This window comes from Protopterus annectens, chromosome 2.part1 (assembly GCF_019279795.1).
Source record: "Protopterus annectens isolate FY-2018-M chromosome 2.part1, PAN1.0, whole genome shotgun sequence".
Lineage (NCBI taxonomy): Eukaryota > Metazoa > Chordata > Ceratodontiformes > Protopteridae > Protopterus > Protopterus annectens.
The window spans coordinates 199691554-199704421 of record NC_056729.1 but is presented as its reverse complement, the minus strand read 5'-3'; positions in this window follow the sequence as shown (position 1 = coordinate 199704421).

Sequence of the window (12868 nt, the reverse complement as noted above, 5' to 3'; positions counted from 1 at the left end):
CGCTTCTGCAGATGTAATTGACTGACTGAATGTTTGTGCTGTAATTACAGTCTGCATTGCTATAGTTTCATGTTTTGGGGATGTAGGTGGGTGTACGTAGCATATACAGGTTTGTGGGGCTTGCATTTCTACATATTCCATATATGTGTGTGGGCTCCTTCCCTAATTAAAGAGCTATCAGTTAGTAGACATTTGTTACGGGATTATACATTGGACCATTGTTAATTGGTTTCTATATAGTATGCAAGTGAGGTTGATACTTCCATACCTTCGGAATTACAGCGATATGTAAAGGGATGTTACTAACTGACAGCTGTCCCGTGTATTTCTGTCCCAGATATTTACAGTCATTGCAGTTGTGTTGGTAACTGAACCTCTTTGGCATGGGTTGCCACCTTTTCAAATAGACATTGTGGGACACTTGTGAGACACACATCACTGTTTACAGGCTGACACATACCCATGGTCAGTACACAGGATAGCACATACTTTTATCCTCAATACATACTTATTGTTGTAGGACTTTGTCTACTTATCATACTGCATGTAACATTTGCATTTCTGACATACAGGCATAACTATTTAATGCAACTATTACATAATATATGGGACATAATAATGTCCTACAATCTCGGGCAGTTGCCCTTTGTAATGTTTTATGTCAGGACACAACTGCCCAGGGAGGGGCTGTCCCTCCTAATGTGGGACAGGTGGCAACCTTATGCCTATGGCTAGCTATAACCACACCTACCGTAATGATCTACCTCTGAGTTGGCACTAACAGACACATGATGCATATACACACACACATTACAGTCACACAGAAATGCACACGGCACCCTCAACACACACATACACAGACTACAGCAATCACAAACACAGTTGAACACAGTACCTACGTGGACTGCAACACCGGCAGCAGTAACTAAATGTCCCTTCTTATCGTGATAATATTACTCAAGGTTCTAGTGTTCCGGTACTGTGTTCTTTTGGTCTTTCAGTCTCATGGTTATGCGTGTCGGTATGTGACACATTCCATAGTTGGCGATGTCCTATTTATTTGTATCTCCAAGGTTTTATGAATGTCATTGATCTATCTATATATTTGAAGATATCGGTGAAGCCGTATATATCAACATATATCTCTCTATCACCCTTTCTATCTGTATTATATCTATGTATATATGTATATCTGTATATAAATATATATATATATATATATATATATATATATATATATATATATATATATATATATATATATATACATATAGATCTGACAGGGAAAGTGACAGGCAAACTACACCTTTCATTGTGTACTTGTCGGTGTATACTGTTTCATGGACTCCGCACGTTTGTGTCTGAACCTGTCACATTACACACCTGCCGTAGGTACATCTTGGCTACCATAGTGTTAGGTTATTGTATACATGATTGCATGTTCTACTCCTGGCAGTGGTCATTTTACCCCTTAGAGCAGGTGCTATTGTTACAGGGGTGAATAATGCTGGTTTCACCTGTTTTGGACATCATTGACCGTGATCTGCGTGATATTTAGAGATGTTTGGCCCTGTTTCATGCATATCCGTATACTCATATTTAAATGACTCTTACCAGCACTGGGCAACGCATATGCCCGCTAACGTGTGCTAAACATGATCTGATGACCTGCATCCGGCATGCATTATTCATGCCTTCGGGATTACGTTACATCCCTTGCAGGAAGTGGGACCGGGAACATGCACGACGGTCACTGCATTTACCACTTGGCCATCTGGGATTTGTACACGTGTTATGGCATTGTGTTTGTGGAGTATACTATGGCTGTTACTCCATACTGCACTCACATGGGTAACTCAGTTAGTTTACATATGGATGAGTCCAATTACTGGTATGTCCATGTGATGTTTACTGGATGTGCTCCAGCATTGGGTATGTATATCACAGTGAGCTACACACGATAATGTGCTATACCTGCAAACAAACGTAGGTGGAGCATGCTGGGGTGACGAATACCTGTTATGGGCACACCCCATGCCTTGACACAACATCCATGATTACATTATGTGGAGCCCCTCATTAACGCAGCAGGGAATCCGTGCAGAGTGCGTGCAGAACAGTGCTTACACACATGTGATCCCACGATTGCCTCTGCTCCACTGAGCGACAGTTGGCTACTTGATGTTGTGGCAACAGCAGACACTGTTTGCCTCGTTTGGTGTATGGCCTCTGACAATCGGGTGTGTACCTACCGATGTATCTAGGAACCTATACACACAGCACCAACATCTGCTGATAGGCGCATGTACTGTTCAGGTGTTGACATTCCTTGTTCCAATAGCTGTTGTGTGTTCAATGTTTGAGGGCTGCCTATGTCGGATTCACACAGTGGGCCACCTATAGATTAGAATTTACAGGTGGTCGTGTGTGTTTGCCATCCATTTTACTGTATTTGCAGGTGGAGAGGTGTGTCAGTCCGTAGGGGCCTACACTGTCAGAATATGTGCTATACGTTCCCTCTTTGCCAAGGTGTAGGCATATTGGGCATGCCTCCATCTACCTACTGGGGCTGGCACAGGGTGTTTGTGGTCTGAATCCCTCTGTGCCTGTGATGGCCTTGGCAATTGCAGTGGGCTATGAGGGCCTTCACCATTTTGTCCCTGCTACAGCTGTTTCCGCAGGATCATGTTATCTAGCATGGCACATACTATGAAGATGTAGGCACACATGCCTGAAGAGTACTGCAAGGCTCCACCATATGTGTCCAAGCAACGGAACCATGATTTCAGCATCCTGAACACACGCTCTGTGATGATTCTTGTTTGTGCGTTGGCCTCATTATGGCATTCTTGCATGGGTATGTGCGCATTTCTGATGGGAGTCATCATCCACGGCTCCAGTGCACAGCCAGCATCCCCCACAAGGTGGCCATGTGGGATGTCCCCCCTGACAAATACCTGATACAGCTGTGAGGCATGTCAGATATGGGAGTCATGGTAGCTTCCAGGGCTGCCAGCACACACATCTGTGATAATGCCCTGGGCATTGCACATGACCTGGCAGTTGATGGAGTGGAATCCCTTGCGGTTTATGTAGTGCCTACCATGCTCACCGGGTGGTGACTTGATATGTATGTGTGTGCAGTCTATCGCACCCAGTACCTCCGGATAGTGTGCCACATGGTGGAAGTGATGCATATTGCTGGCCAACTCCTCCTGAGTTTGGGGGAAGTATATATGGTCATTGGCATGTGGTAACATGGCATCCAGGAACTGGTGTAGTACCCTGGATGCTGATGCCTGTGAGATCCCCATTATACCTCCAGTTGGCCTTTGAAAGGTACCTGTGGCTAGTATTCGCAAGCTTACATATACCTTCGTGTCCACTGGGATGGGTTCCCCTCTGTTGTTTCTGGTTCTCAGGCATGTCCGGCACAGCTCAACTATTTGCTGTAAGTTGTCCCTGTCCACCCTGTAACGGTCTACTATCTCCAGATCATGTAGCCTCTAGTAGGTTAACCTTGGTCTGAACACTCTTCTCCTCCTCTGGGGCCTGCAGTGGTTGTTAGCATCATCCTCCACCACACTGTCAGTCTCTAATACATGGTGATGAATCACAGCTATGGCAGCTCCCAACATGTACATTTTAAAAGTCCCCCGTGTGTTTACACCTATGGTGCAGTGTTTGGGAATACACAGGTGTGTGTAGGGTGCTTTCACACTTTATACTATTGTGCTGTGAACACCGATGATGTCATAGGGTGTGTATGTATGATCGTAGCTTCAGGGTATCTTATGTGTTTTACTACAGGGACTACTATTGTGGTGCCTTTGGTGTTGAATTACATTTGGCTGCCGTGGATTACCTCTTGCCCTTCCATTTACATTTCTTCACGTTTCACCTACAATTTTTTGGCATGCATCCAGCAGCCTGCTTTCATTTTTACTTTCCTAGACCTGGCTTATCTTGCGTAATGTGTTCTATTGCCAGTCTACTGTTGGTTTGCTTTGCTCTGCTATGACAGTTCTCCTTTCTTTGCAATCCGATGCCTCCCCTATCCTGTTTTGCAGGTTTCTGCAAGCAGACTTGTCAGCTGCCGTCGATTGTCCGCTGTGAGTTAATAGGTGTTAATTGCTCAGTTGTACTCCAATTACCCTACTGCGGCATTTCCTTCTTTTCTTCCTCTGACCTTCCTGTTTGTGCTATGGTTCGCTGCGCGTGCATCTGCTTACCGGATTTCGGGCACGTTTTCATCCCCGTCCACATGCGCTTTTGGGCACCATGTGTGCTCTCAGCTAAACAATTCGATACCTACCTCCCCACCCCTGTCCTGCAGCTTTGCTTAGCAATGGCCAGGCCAGATTTGCATTGCTCCAATGTGCTTACAGCTACGGTGGCACACCCCACTGCAGATGTCATGTATACCTCTGAGCCACTCCTCGGTGTTATAGTGCTGCACCGTATGGTACATCCTTAATCCAGTGGGACATTTGCGATTCAGTATTACCTGCCTCATTTGCATGGCATTGACTGTTAATTCATAGTTACCACACCGAACACTGTCACAGACCCTTAGCAGCCCTTGCAGCTTGGTTGTGGTGTAACATGCATACCATTGCGCATTATGGTGCGATCCTGATTTGTATTACATTGCGATTTTCTGACACTTGTATATATTTTCTTTGTGTTCCAGTTTGCGCACACATGCCCTGTGGTTGTACTTTGTGTTACTGTGTACATGACATTAAATGTTGTGCATCTTTTCTTATGCCATTGGCTGTGTATTTAGCCACTGGCATATGTTAACTTTGTAATACATGAGTCTGGTCCACTTCCATAGCTCCGATGTTCTGTTTGGGAAAATGTAAACCATGTTTTTTGGTTTACATTTCTGTGGGCTTATGCTACGCCTGCACTACTTCATGAATCACTATTTACCTTCATTTGCATGGTGCGGCACTGCGCATGGGGTGATTAACATACCTACGCCGAGGGTTGCATAGTTCTGGCTTACGCCGGTAGTGCACGTGAAATTGGATCATACATGAATCACTCGACGGCCATATTTGGTGTTATACCACCTACGCTACGCCTGCGCCTGGTGCAAGATTCATGAATCCCGGGGTTAATATTTACAATGGGATTCAGCAAGAACCCCTGTGCTCATAATTTGGAATATATTTACATTATTAAAAGAACGAATGACAAAAACACTTTATATAAACATTCCCTGAGATTTGAGGGTTTACATTTTTTTTTTTTTTGTAGTCAGTCATGAATAAGTGAGTGAAGAAAAGGATACTTCTTAAAAAAAGGTTAGAGAGAAGAGAGAAGAGGTGGCGATTGCTTTAACAGTCTGAAAAATATACTGGCTTGGTTGCCATGGTTAACGTTATACATTTAAAAATAAACAGAGGGTGAGGTTATTAATATAGTAGATTTTTATGTTTTGTAATTTTATTATAAAACGAATTTACATGTATGTTTCTAATTTTATATATTTTATATGCACTTGTTTTGAGTATGTGCTGATGTCATGTGATATGCTGGTTTGATTTAATAGTGAGTGTTAGTTTTGTTTTACTGTTCTGAAGACATCTGTGGTATGATTTAAAATGAAAGTGATTAACAGCAGTATTAAAGTTTTTAAATAGCCTTCTTGTCTGAAAGCTTTACAAGTGTTGGCTTTGTTTTTTAGTATTCAGTTATCATTATTCATTGTGTTTTATCTGTGTGGTAGTAGCAACAAGTGAATCACTATGGTGTTCACACAGAGTATGGTTTCTCTCTGTCTTTCTGTCTCACAGACACGCGCGCGCGCACACACACACACACACACACACACACACACACACACACACACACACACACACACACACAAAACCATAATGTAGGCAAAGCTAACTTAAGCAGCATTAGTCCATTGAAAACATCTGCCTTTTTGAAAAACTATTCTCTTGAATATCACACACAAATACAGGTTTTGCATTGCCCCTTTAATTAGTGCAAGCATTTCATAGTAGTATGGTTTAAGACATTCAGAATCCCACCATGTGTGCCTTTTCATTTATCTCTATACTCTCCAAAAGTAAAAAAAGAAAAATTAAGAAAAACATGTTTCTTCAGAACAATTTTAAGAAGACTGCTAGATTTCAGGAATTATATGTGGGAAAAGTTACCTGATATTACAAGAAGGAAGCTCTTTAATTTAGAACTCTGCTATATGAATGCAGGATGGTAAACAGTCATCCCCATGCACAAAGGTAGTGTTTCAGTGGACATGGGTAATTATAGACCCCCATAACCCTGGCCAGCCTCATCTGTAATGCTGTGGAAAGGACCATAATGAAATTAATAAATAAGGGCAGAGGTAATCTACAGATTACCAACCCAGGCCATTTTGAATTCATAAAGGGCAGCTCCTACTTACTTAATCCGGTTGACTTTCTTTGAGAAAGTTACTCATGTAATGGCCGGTGGGAAAATCGGTCTACATTGCACATCTAGACCTTGCAAAGGCAATAAAGCCATCTCACTCTCAGATATTAGATACTCTAAATAAACTCTCCAGCTAAATATAAATCCCTGTGTACCTCACTGGATAGTGAACTGGCTCAATATAAAGCCAAAGTAACATAAGTTGGTTGTCTCTACCTCCTCCAAAAGACCTGCCACTAGCTGTACACCATGTGTACAGTCTTGGGCCATTCCACTTTGGCATCTACCTTTCTTAGGTCAATACAAACATTAGGGGTTCATGGAGGATCAAGTTTGCCTATGACTGCAAACTTGTAGCCATTATAAACACACCAGAGAACAACAAAATCCTCCTAGAGGGCCTTTCACTAAGAGACAGCTGCTGTCAAAGCCATGGACTAAGACTAAATATCAAGAAATGTATTACTGCATCCTTTGGCAAACATGACTTTTTTATTTATTATTTATTGACATTTCATTACTGGGAAAGCCCGACTAGGTAGAAACCCACTTTCAGTGGAGGCCTGGGGAGAAAAGCTTCAAATTAATACAAAACATTTTAAGAAATTAATTATACAAATATTTAAAAAAAACAAAAACATCTGCAATTTAAATAATTATAACAAATTAGAAACATTGTTAAGAATCAATGTAAGGTATATGACAATTATTTAATATTTAAAGAAATTTTAGACAGCTTGTAGAAAACTTAGTCTATTACAAAAAGGAATTGCAATACAATGTGAAGAAAAACAGACTAATTGTATATTTAGAGAGAAAGTCATGGAAGAGAATTAGATGGCAGTAAGGAAGTAAGTGAAAAAGTGAGAGTAAGGAGGTATAAAGATTGAAAATGTTCTTATTCACATTTAGGTATATAGTTAATCCTGGTTTTGAGCAAGAACTGAGCCAGATTTTAGATAGGAAGTCTTTCAGAGTGGTTTTAAGAGATGAGAGGGAGGGTACAGAGGTGCAAGGATGTTTAGAATATTTAGGAAAGTTGTACTGAATTCAATTACAGTATTGTCTAAGGGGAGGATTTTTAGGAAGTTCCAGTTAATAGAAGAGAGTGTAGTAATGCACATTTCTAGGTTAAATTTGGAAAGGTTATGTGTTGTTTTATAAATTTGATGTTTAACTGGATGTGTCACATGTCTAGTCATGTAGATTGGGGAGAAGATCACAGAGAGTCTGACATTATACATGTGGTGGAATATTTGCTGGAGTCTGATACTAGGATCCAGTCCAAAAGAGAATTTGATGTCTAGCTATATGTCTTGCTATAATGTGTGGGCTGTTAATTTATTGTGTGAAACCATATAAGTTCATGTTAGATTAGGAGAGTTAGAGTTTATGTAAAGGCAATTGACATTCACATCACCTAGTAATATTATTTCTTGTGGAATGTTATGGATAGCCAATGTAGGATATCTTCCAGTATAGCTGTATTGTCACCAGGAGGGATATAAAGGACAGTAATACATATTTGTTTATCGGTTGGGCATAACAGTGCTGTGTTTCTAATGCTTAGTGAAACAGTCAACTTGTGCTGTGCTGATGAGTTCAAAACCAGGCCGAAACATGCAAGTCCACAGCTAGTGGGAGTTTGGTTTTATTGGCCTAAATATGTCCATTGAACAACTTAAAGGGTAAAAAGTCATGGGCATTCAGAATCACCATATAGCTGAAACACCTGATGTTCTTAAGGGTCATTTGCATATATCCCATGTACCTCTGATACAATAGGTTTGAGGTATCACACAGTGGAAATCCTAGCTCTGCCAGAATTTTCTTTTAGTTTTCACTGATTGTTTTTACTGTGTAACCTTTTTGCTCATTGTTTTAGTTTGTTAGTTGGGATATTTTGCAGACACCCTAATGGTAATGGACATCAGCGTGGTATAACACCCCTGTGTTTCTAATATTTTTGTCAAACAGTCCGCTTGTGCTGTGCTTCTGAGGCCATAAGGCTGAAGCATGCATGCCCATAGCTAGTGTGGTGCGGTGTGGTGTGGTGTGGTGCGGTGTGGTGTGGTGTGGTGCGGTGTGGTGTGGTGTGGTGCGGTGTGGTGCGGTGCGGTGCGGTGTGGTGCGGTGCGGTGTGGTGCGGTGTGGTGCGGTGTGGTGTGGTTTGGTTGTCCATTAAATGACTTAAATAAAAAAAGTCATAAGCATTCAGAATTGTCATATAGCTGAAACAAATAAAGAAAATAGCGGTGTCTTCTTAGGTTGCCACACTTTAATAAAACAATAAAATCCCCTCCAGTTATTGTTTTATTAAAGTGTGGTAACCTGAGAAGATACCTCCATTTTCTTTATTTGATTTTACAAGTTTGTTGGTGAAAAGCTGCTTTTAGTGATGGTGCATATAGCTGAAACACCTGATGATATTAAGGACCATTTGCATATATCCCATGTACCGCTGATACAAGAGGTGTGAGGTATTACACAGTAGAAATTCTAGCTTGGTTAGACTGCTTTTAGTTTTCAGTGATTGTTTTTTCCTGTGTGACCTTTTTACTCATTGTTTTAGTTTGTTAGTTGGGCTATTTTGCAGACACCCTAATGTTAATGGACATCAGCTGTGTATAACAGCTCTGTGATTCTAATGCTTAGTCAAACAGTCCACCTGTGCTGTGCCAATGAGGCCATCACAAGGCCAAAGCTTGCAAGTCTGCAGCTAGTGGAGACTGCTTTTATTGGCCTGAATTTGTTCATTAAATGACTTAAAAATAAAAAGTCATTGGAATTCAGAATTGCCATATAATTGAAATATTTGATGTTCTTAACAGTTATTTCCATATATCCCATGTGCCTCTGATACAAGAGGTTTAAGGTATCACAATGGGGAAATTCTAGCTTGGCAAGAATTTTCTTTTAGTTTTAACTGTTTATTTTGAAGAAACCAATAAGAGGCTGTGTTAAACAGAATTTTGGTGTTGGTTTGCTGTAAGGGGAAATGTGATAAGCATTTGGAAATATTAAAGAAATATGACTACCTTTCTTCTTTATATAGTCATTATGGATAATATTATAGCCAAGATGTTTAAGTTCAGAGTATTTTATGCTTGGTTTCCACTAAGTTTCAATTACAGTGAGAATTGTCAGGCTTATGCTGGGAAATCCAGGTATGTAGTTCAGCAGCTTTATTTCTTATACTTCTAAGATGTATTGCCACAAAAAAATAGATCACAGGAGTTGAGGTCTGGCTGTTGTTCAGGTACAGAAGTGTGTGGGAGAGAATTATCATTTTGTTCATTGTAACAGGTGATGCCAGGATTAGGGTGTATATCTCCTCCTATAAGGATTTTATTATATTAGGCAATTATGCATACTTGTTTTTTGGAGAGATTCTTGCACTTAATTTTGTTATGGTTTGCACTTAATCAGCCAATATTTGGAATAAAAGTGAGAAGCAATATTAAACATGTTTGGTGCAATGTGTGGAGATTGTAAAGAGGAAGTATGGATAGGAGGCTAGGACAGATTGGAAAGATGTTATCAGATATTACTGAGTCATGGTAAGATGAAAAATGACACAGTAGGGGGAGGAGAAGAATAGAAGATAAGCTAAAGAGTCGCATAATTAAGTACAATAATCTGTATTTTATATACATCAGGAAGTTGCAATGAAGAAGGAAACAAGATGTTGCAGAGCAGTATGAGATCCAGTGATGGTGGATTCTGAAAGGTGAAAGAGGATAGGTAAGGAGGGAAGTATTTTCCATCAAAGAAGAGAGGTAGATTGTCCTGGTATATTCTCTGGAATGTAAGGAATAGAGGGTATTAAAGATTACAATATAATAATGCAGTCAAGTTAAGAAGAAATGAGGGTTTATTTGGGAAAAAAAAGAAACAATGAAGAATATAAATGTACTATTACTTGCCTTGTAACTATCACATTGGAACACATGCATGAAAGCTGATTTGCTCAATGTAGTTCAATTGATTTTGCAAAATAAATAGAACATGTTGGCGGGATGGTTTGAGTTTCCAAGGATGTAGGTATGAAGCCATCTTTTGCTCGGGTCTATATTATATTATCGAACACTTAAAAAAGCAAATGATGAATAATCGACCCCATGTAAGTGAAAGCTTACAATCTCGAAAGCTCAGAACAGCAATTTTTTCCAAGGGAAAAAAATCACTGTTTCAAAAAAAAAAAGAAAAAAAAGTTGAACGAATACATAAAGTGAGGGGCTTCACCCACCACACACCCCGCTACTTAAATATACCAACTCTTAGATCACACTACAGTACCAAAAATGGCAAAGTAATGGAAGCAGCCAAGCAAATTCTTTCCCTGGGATAGAATTTGCTTAAAAGCCACTTTGCTATTTTGCTTTTTCATTGTTTTAAGTTCGATCAAGACACATTCAATAGAATACGTCTTCAGTCATCTAATAGGAACCCTTTAGCTCCACATAAAAAGCAAACAACTTCTTTTAGTATTTTCAAATGTAGTTTGGATAAATGGATAGGAAACCACAAATTCATTCCCAGTTTAGCACCTTCATACCTCATGGACAGAGGCAACAAGTAAAAGTCCCAACATATCCTTGTTCTGCCAACTTTTGGTTATTCATATGCAAATATGCAGGCAAAAAAACTATGATGGTAATGTACAGCTAAGCTTTAAAAGATCCTCAAAGACTGATAGCCTAGTAAGTACCAATGGACCTATGTACAGCCTAACATAATTCCTTAAGCTTTTTTGGCCAATGCTGATAGTTACTGAGGTATTAGTGCATTTCAGGCAGTAGAAGCGTCTACTTCTAGTAAGGCTGAACAGGTTCATAGCTCCTAAAATGTTACTCATCACCAATAAGAATGTGCTTTAATTTGACATTCTAGATGTTCAGTGGATCCTTAAATGATGGTTAAAATTTAGTGAATGGAGGTCGTCACTTCAGCCTGTGCTTTGTGATGCAGAGAAGAGCATGATGGTTCAGTGACACACACACGCACGTGCGCGCACGAGCACACACACACACACACACACACACACACACACACACACACACACACACAAAATATAGAACACCACTCTCAGCAGACAGCATATCAAGTTTGTTTCTGTTTCTCCACAATATGAGAGGAGAGTCACACCCCAGCTTATATGTACAATCTCCATTATTGCATGACAGTGGATAAAGGGCAACACCTAACATTCAATGAGGGTAGCTTCCGGCATGAATTCCTTTGTGCTGCCATCAGTTGGACAACCAGCATTCAAAATCCCTTATTTTCCTGGTGGTGACTGCATGAAAAATGTATGTGGTATTAGCCTTGTATTTTGCACTGTTTTCTTAAAAAAAATATATCTAAATTTTTATTTCATCTTGGAAGTTGCATATTTTGCAGAGAAAAAGGCAAAACAATTTTTAATCTTTTTTATCTGAAGAATGCTAATTCACTTTTCATAAAAAGATCCACATGTGTTCTTTACAATTTGTCTCCTCGGTGAGGACATAGTTATCACACAACTTTGCTAAAGGAAATCTGCCAATAATTCATGAATATTGATATTGATTATCAAGAAGTTTCCCTTCTAGGTAATACAAGCAAGAGAATATACTGATTACAGAATTTTTGTTTTGTGTATGAACCCATTGTTATTTTACCCATTGATTTTAGTGTCAGTTTATTGACTTTACTCTGACAGACCTAATGTTTTGAAAGATCCGTTTCACAGTATCTCTGCATTTCATAAACTTGATATACTTTTGTTTGGGGGGGGGGGGGTAAATTTGATTCTGGTGAAGGAAAACCAAACTTCACATAATGAATATGATACCTAATGCTTCATGATTTTATAATTTGTATGTTCTTTTTTTTATCATGATCAGGCACTATGGTCTTATGGGAAGGACTTTTCTTTTGTTTTGTCTTCTTGTCAGTCTTGTTGTAGGATATATCTTTTCTTTTTACAGATCACTTTACAGACAAGATTTACCACATAGTGAAATTATTTGTACATTTAATAATCATTCCTTGATTTATCTCAAAATCATTTCTGCCCACCCAAACTCAGCCTTTTCCAAATTAGAAGATAAATCACAGTTTTCTTAACAAACAAGAGGAAACTGGACAACTGATTATTCTAATTCTAACACAATACTTTAGTGACCAACATGACAATATGATATAAAATGGGCAGCATTAAGGAATATCATCATTAGCAAAGAGTGTGTGTTCATTTTCAGTGTTTACCTCAAATATTTAGAATATGAGAATATTGCATCATCAGAAAATAAAACTTTTCTGAATAATAATGCATTGGGAAACTCTTCCAACCATGTTAAATATTTATTAACAGACTTAGTACAAACTTAAAACAATACATGCTTGGAATCAAACTCTTTTTGAAACAAATATTGGTGCTAAAGAT